Source organism: Mus musculus, chromosome 15, assembly GCF_000001635.26.
Source record: "Mus musculus strain C57BL/6J chromosome 15, GRCm38.p6 C57BL/6J".
In the NCBI taxonomy this organism is placed as follows: Eukaryota; Metazoa; Chordata; class Mammalia; order Rodentia; family Muridae; genus Mus; species Mus musculus.
Window position 1 is genome coordinate 79,509,653 of NC_000081.6, and position 6,755 is coordinate 79,516,407.

Sequence of the window (6,755 nt, forward strand, 5' to 3'; positions counted from 1 at the left end):
AAATCCCAGCAACCACATGGTGGCTCACAACCATCTGTAATGAGATCCAATACCTTCTTCTGAAGGCAGCTACTGAAGGCAGCTACTGCATACTCTTATTCATAAACTAAGATAAATAATTCTTAGAAATGGCCATTGTTACTGGGTCCACATGGGGTTTTCTTGTTGTTGGTTGTTTTGACTTAGAAAGTTTCTGAGAGTCCAGCCAGCCTATTCCACAGATGAGGCAAACTGAGGTCACCCAGCTGTTTAGATAAGAAATCAGATCAGGACCCAACTGGCCTGCCTCAAAGCTCCACAGTACTCACACCTCCAAGAGGCTTTCCTCTTTCCTTGTCCAGAGTGGGAAAAAGGCCATTGGGGGTCCAGAGAGCCAGCATCCATGTCAGGGTGACAACCCTTGGGATGAAAGACTGTAGGGGTCTCTCCCACCCTCAGTCCCCATCCTCACCCACCGCCCAGCACTCAGTCACCAGGGTGGAATATTTTAGCACCTATAGAAAAACCGCCACAGACGGCAGTGGCAGCTGTTGCTAAGGAGATGCTCCCAAAATAGCCCCCCTCCGCCAACCTTTCCTGCTGCTGCTCCTGCTGTGGGGAGGGGAGGAGGCCAGGCACTGAGGGGTATCACATGAGCCCTGGCCCCAGGCTCACCCATCCAACCTAGCCTTTGGTGGTATATGTGGCCACAGACCTGAGCAGCCACGGGTCTGTAGAGGGAACAGGGGCTGGCGTTTGCCTGCCCAGCGGCCTCATCACAGTCCATAGTCGGGGAAGAAGGTCACCAGGTGAGCAGAGATGGGAGGGAAAATCTTCTAAGCCCCTTAGCACACCCAGAGCACTCTCATATACAAACCACTCAAGGTCCCAGCAGCTACACACGCCCACTCCTGCAGACCCTGAGCACAGCCCACACGATAGGCATCCACACCAGAAAGACACACATAGATGCCCAGTAAGCACACACGCCAGGAATGAACATCACATACCACATGACACATCGCACAGCCATAAATATACACATTCACATACACAGACTCACACATCTATCCAAAGTGCACACACACGAAGGCCTGCCATGCCAGGCACGCACACACACACACCCATGAATCACACACACACACACACACACACACACGCTCACAATGCAACTATCCAAATGCATGCCCAACACATGGCTCTCCCAGGGCATTCTGCACCAAATGGGCTCTATCCAGGGGGCAGGTCCTGGTCTTCAGACAACCTCCAGGAGTGAGGAGCTTGATCTTGTGGAGTTGAGGGACAGGTGGGTATGTAGGTGGAAGGCCACACCTCTGTGAATCCCTCTATACCTGGGCTCTATACAGAGTCTTAGGTCCCAGGAGAACCGTCCTGGATTCTGTCCATAGGGAGAAAAAGGTAGGGGTGGACTCACCTGCAGGCTTGAAACCTCTAGGCATGGAAGGTTCTGAGACCAAGCTTCTGGGGCTGGAGTGAGGGACAGGACCAGAACAGAGACGGAGATGGCCCTTGGCATGTGCAAGGCACTTTGCAGTTTGACAGCTTCTTTTAAACTTGGTGACTATTTCACACACTTGGTAAGAGCTACTCTGAGACATTGGTGGTAATGTTCCATCTCCTAGACCTGGAGAGGAGTGGGGACTTCAAGACCACACAGCAGGTTACTAACTGGGCTAGTCCTCGAACCAGAGGAGGTGCGTGTGGCCTGTCTTCCACTTGTCTGCACAGTTCTCTGTCCGGAATATCAGCCACCTGGGACAGAGCCTGGCTTTGCCCACTTCACCCAGTGATACTGGGATGCTGCCTAGCTCTCCGTCTCCCCACCTTGATAGCAGGGAAGGAATCCCCAGGAGGGTATCTAGCCGCAGCTGATGGCCACACTGAGGCTGGGATGAGTGGAAGAGGAGTTTGCTGGATGCCCGCGCAAGGACGAAAGGCCGCGGCGTGGCTCCCCTCCTCATTTGGCCAGCCGCGATCTCTCTCCTGCCTCGCTCCGTGGCTCGGCTCCAGAAATCCCGGCTCCGGGTCTTGGTTCGCGCCTCGTCACTCCGGAGACGCCCGGAGCGGCTTGCGGTTGCCGTGGGAACCTCGCCCGGGCCAGGCCCGGCTCACGACTCAGCCACCAGACTAGAGCAGCGCGCGGACCACAGCGTTTAGGGTTTCGGGAAAACGACACCTGTCCTTAGAGTAACTCTCCAAGAGTAGCGAGCACACACCTCAGAAGCACAGCGCGGTGATGTGCGGAAACCCGCGTCACCCCCCCACCCCCACCCCGCACAGTCAATCCCGAGCACTTCTAGCGGCTGAATTCTACCGCGCCAGGAAGGCGCTACTGAACCGGAATCCGCCCTCGGAGGCTGCACGGGGTCTGTTTTTGCAAGCCCTCCTTGGGTCTCGGGTTCCTGCGAAGGGGATCAAACAGCTGACAAGTGATTCTTTACGTGTTCCTTCGAAACGCTTTGCTTAACTTTGGCCCTGTGACTATCCCAGTAAAAATATACACACAGACTATGGACGGGAGAGAAACAGTGGTTTAAACGGAGCAGCTTCTCAGTTCGGCTGCTGAGACTCTAAACTCCTCTGCCTAACCTGAAGATCATCTGTTCCAACTCAGAGCCGCGCAGAGGCTCTGGGACAGTGCGCCATCGCCTCCCTCCTTGTTCGTAGGCCTTTCCTTACTCCGGCTCTTGGCTCTGGAGGCAAACTCCTACTACTCAAAACTCACTTGCCTTGACACTTTTCCTTAATTACAATCCTGCATGCAACTTCCTCAAACAAGATTTCTTATGCTACCCGCTGGGTCTTACAGTGTTGTGACCAGTCCCTCCTTCCCCACTGGGCACCCAAAGAAATCTTGTAAAACTTCATAGAGTGTTTTTTGTTTTCAGCCCTCGGGGCACCTAGCACTCAGCTGGTTTTCAATATATATTCTTGGCGCTATAGCAGAAGGAAAGTTTCACAACCTTGACTGCCTGATCAGTAAACCCTAGACCTGCCAGCCATCAGGCTCCTGGGGACACCTGGGGTCCAGCCGCAGGGAGAGAAGGGCAGCTGGGAGCTCACCCCTGGCTGGGCTGTTTGTGAGACCAGGCCACAGGCCTTTGGTGGGTCTTAAGAGCCCCCAGAATCGATTCTTGTCTTCTGGAACCCTGCAGGGTATTTGACATCACGGTGAAATATAAGAAAGCACTATAGGCAGTAGGGGGAAAAAAAAAAAGCTTGTGTGTGTGTATCTTCTTTTTATAACTGAGCGGCCCTCATTCTCTCTCCCACAACTTGACCTTGAACATATAAGCTGCTTAGGGAGTGAGAGGGAGCGCTCCGGCTCCTCACAGTTTTAAGTTGAGGGAAATTTCCCCCTTGACTTCCCCTCAGCAAGCACAGTTTTGGGCGTGTGGAAACTGAGACACGGAGGGTGAGGTACTCACTCCTATCTACCGGGCTCAGGGGCTGATGGGAAAGGATGGCTGGAGGCAGGGGATAGGCTGGATTGGAGTATCTTACCTAACCAGGGGGATTTACTACAGAGGTTCTTTTCTTCTTATTTATTTATTCGAAATATTATTTATGTATTATTATTTATACAAGTACACCGTAGCTGTCTTCAAACACAGACCAGAAGAGGGCATCAGATCTCATTACAGATGGTTGTGAGCCACCATGTGGTTGCTGTGCTTTGAACTCATGACATTTGTGGAAGAGCAGTCGGTGCTCTTAACTGCTGAGCCATCTCACCAGCCCTGTCTGTCTTTCTGTCTTTCTGTCTTTCTTTCTTTCTTTCTTTCTTTCTTTCTTTCTTTCTTTCTTTCTTTCTTTCTTCCTTCCTTCCTTCCTTCCTTCCTTCTTTCCTTCCTTCCTTCCTCCCCCCTCTCTCTCTCTCTTTCTTTCTTTCTTTCTTTCTTTCTTTCTTTCTTTCTTATTGAGACTGGGTCGCAGAACTCAAGCCAATCCTCCTGCCTCGGTCTCCCAAGTACTGGGATTACTGGGGTAGAAACCAGCACACCTGCTTTCCCTGGTGCTTTCAGATGCTCCACCTTGGAGATGGGATGGGTGTGAAGAGCTCATTGCCAAACAGAGAGAGACAGCAGCCGGGAGAAACAGAGAGAGACAGTACCGGGGAGAAAGGATGCTGACACAGGCTTGCAAGAGCAACAAACAACTTGGACCCTTCATTTCTCCATCTGTAAGATGCCAACATAGTATCCATTTCATAGGACCCTCAGGCACGCCAGACACCAGAATCATGGAAAAGCATTCAGCTGTTCTTTCTCCATTTCCCCCATTTAACAGACAGGCAAGCTGAGGCCCAGAGAAGGGGCATGCGCAGGCTCACAGGCACAGTAGCAGACCTTGGATATGGACCAAGCCCTGCAGCCTCCCAGCCTGTTCTTTCCCTTCTGCCCCCGTGATGGTCACTTCTCAGGCCTCCCGACTTTGGCCCGTCCCCCTGCCAGTGTCTCCTGGGAGGAATTAAAGGAAGGGGAAGGTTCAGCCCCTTCCCTGCCTCAGGCCCCGCCCACAGCTGCGCTGCTTCCCGGACAGATGTGTTGCATGTGCTTCGTTCTCTCTGGCTTGAGGAGGATGTGGGCGCTGGAAGGAGATGCCAGCTGGCTGGGTAGCCTCACCTGAGAGATTTAAATAACCACTGCCTTCTGTGGGCATTGCTTGGGGGAGACATCTAGGCAGGGAACTGAGGGCCATTTATTTTCCCAGAGAGCCGTGGTCCATGTACCTCACCTGTCTGACCTCAGGGTCCATTCCCTGCCCCCTGGGCTCTAAGGCTGCACAGGGAAGGGCTGCCCAGTATGTCTAATGTGCTGCCTAGCACCCGAAATATATGCAAACCTCCCACAGATGCGCAAGCCCTTTGGCCCTCATCACAGGAACGCTCCTTGTCTGGTGTAAATTTTTGCTGACACCTGGTCATCCACCTCTCTGGGCTGAGAATTCCAACCCTATGGAGCTGGGCCTTGGGCTCTAGGCTGACACGATGTCCTGTGTGATCATCAGAAATGATAGCACCTCTCTGGGCCCTGGATTCTGTGTGTGGTGTGAGAATGGCAGTGCCCTCCCTACTTGGGCACATTGTTGAGATGGTGTCCCTCAAGCCTATACCGTGCCCGTGTTTTGTGTGTGTGCATCTGTATGTGTGTATGAGTATCTGAGTGTGTCTGTGTGTGCATCTGTCTGTGTCTGTCTGTGTGTGTCTGTGTGTCCATGTGTACGTATGTCTGTGTGAGTGTGCATTTGTCTCTGTGTGTTTTATATAAGCTTCCTCTGAGATTAAAACATTCTATCCTGCTGGGTAGCTCCTTAAGCAGGGAGGTAAACAACAACAAGAATAGTCTCAGGAACTCCCTGAAACTGAGCAGATTCCCTAGGCTCCTCCCTGCCAGAGTAAGCAGGGAGTAAGAAGACTCAGAACAAGAAGAGCAGCCTTCGAGAGATTTAGACCAACTGAGGCACCTGGGAAGGATATTCTCCAACCTGCTGAGCTGCCTGCAGGCAGTGGGAAGAGCTCCAGGTTCCCAGCTTGGTGAGCTGTCACCCATGCTGGGTGGGCTTTGGTGATGCAGCTGTCTCTGAGTCATTCCTGCTCCTGTAAGCAACCCTTCACCCATATTCCTCTAAGTAACTCCAGCAAAACTCATTAATTCATGAAGCTGGATATTGGTACTATCTGTACTTTAGGCTGTCGTGGGCTCCCTATCTGGGGTGAGCAGACAAGTGTGTTTCATCTCCCCAGGAAAGGTGTGTGTGTGTGTGTGTGTGTGTGTGTGTGTGTGTGTGTAGATTCACAGCAAGCTGCCCAGGGTCCCCCATGCTGCACCCCCCAGGCAGTGCTACTGGTCACATGCAAAGCCTCCCAGAACTGCTTTGTGCGGGGAGTAATGGTAAAGCAATGGAGGCCAGGAAAGAGTTGGCGAACACCGTAAGCAACAGATCTTCATCCTGCCGAAGCCTCTCCTGCACACAGAGGGAGCCAGACGAAGCCATTTCTTTAGGAAGAAACCAGCTACAGGAGGGAGGGGGGCTGGGATCAAGGAGAAGGCAGAAAGGCCCTTGGTTTATCGGTTCCATAGCTATAGATTAATAGACCTGTGCCCAGAGAGGATGCTTCACATAGCAATGGAGGCCTCCAGCCCACCTAAGATTCTTCCTACTCTATCCTGCCTGCCTCTATGCCGTGCTTGGAGTTTTTCCTGGTCAGTGAAGTTCTTTCCAGTGTCTTCCCACATGAAGAAGAGGGGGGCAGAAATGAAGGCGGTGGGCATCCCCAACACACTCAGCCTCTTTTACACCATTAGCATCTCCCTTGTAGTCAATACTGAAGCCCAGAAAGGGGACTCAGAGTCAGCCTCTCTCCCCACCGGAAACCATCAACAAGGTTATCTCAGAGCTAGCTCAGGTTATCTCAGAGTTTAACAGGTGATGGCTCCTTTCAGCACCACTTCCCGGGAGTTCCAACCTGGGAGGTCTTCCGCGGCTGAAAGCCTGCTTCCACCACCCAGGGCCCAACAGAGCTATGAAAGTCAGGACTTGAAGTGAGTGCCAGGCCCTGACTGTGGTTTCTGGGGATGAGAGGAACACTTGGTGCCTACGCAGGACCAGAGAGGGAGGGGCTCGGCTTGGGCCAGCAGCGGCTGTGTAAGCTGCCCCGCCTGTCGGCGTGGGGACGTGAGAAGCGCTGCTTCCTGGCTCCTGTCCCGCGCCTGGCCGCCCCGCCACGTCACCGCGCGGCCAAGGGTGCGCGC

The 6,755-nt window shown here is 53.0% G+C and overlaps 1 protein-coding gene across 1 annotated transcript in view; it reads right to left on the reverse strand.

Moving 5' to 3' along the window:
* Positions 1-2,859, reverse strand: part of Kcnj4 (potassium inwardly-rectifying channel, subfamily J, member 4) — a 32,286-nt gene extending 29,427 nt beyond the window's left edge. The window contains exon 1 of the mRNA XM_006520486.4: positions 1,415-2,859. The gene's annotated coding sequence lies outside the window, so the exon portion shown is untranslated. The remainder of the gene's footprint in view (positions 1-1,414) is intronic.
* Positions 2,860-6,755: the final 3,896 nt, after the last annotated feature.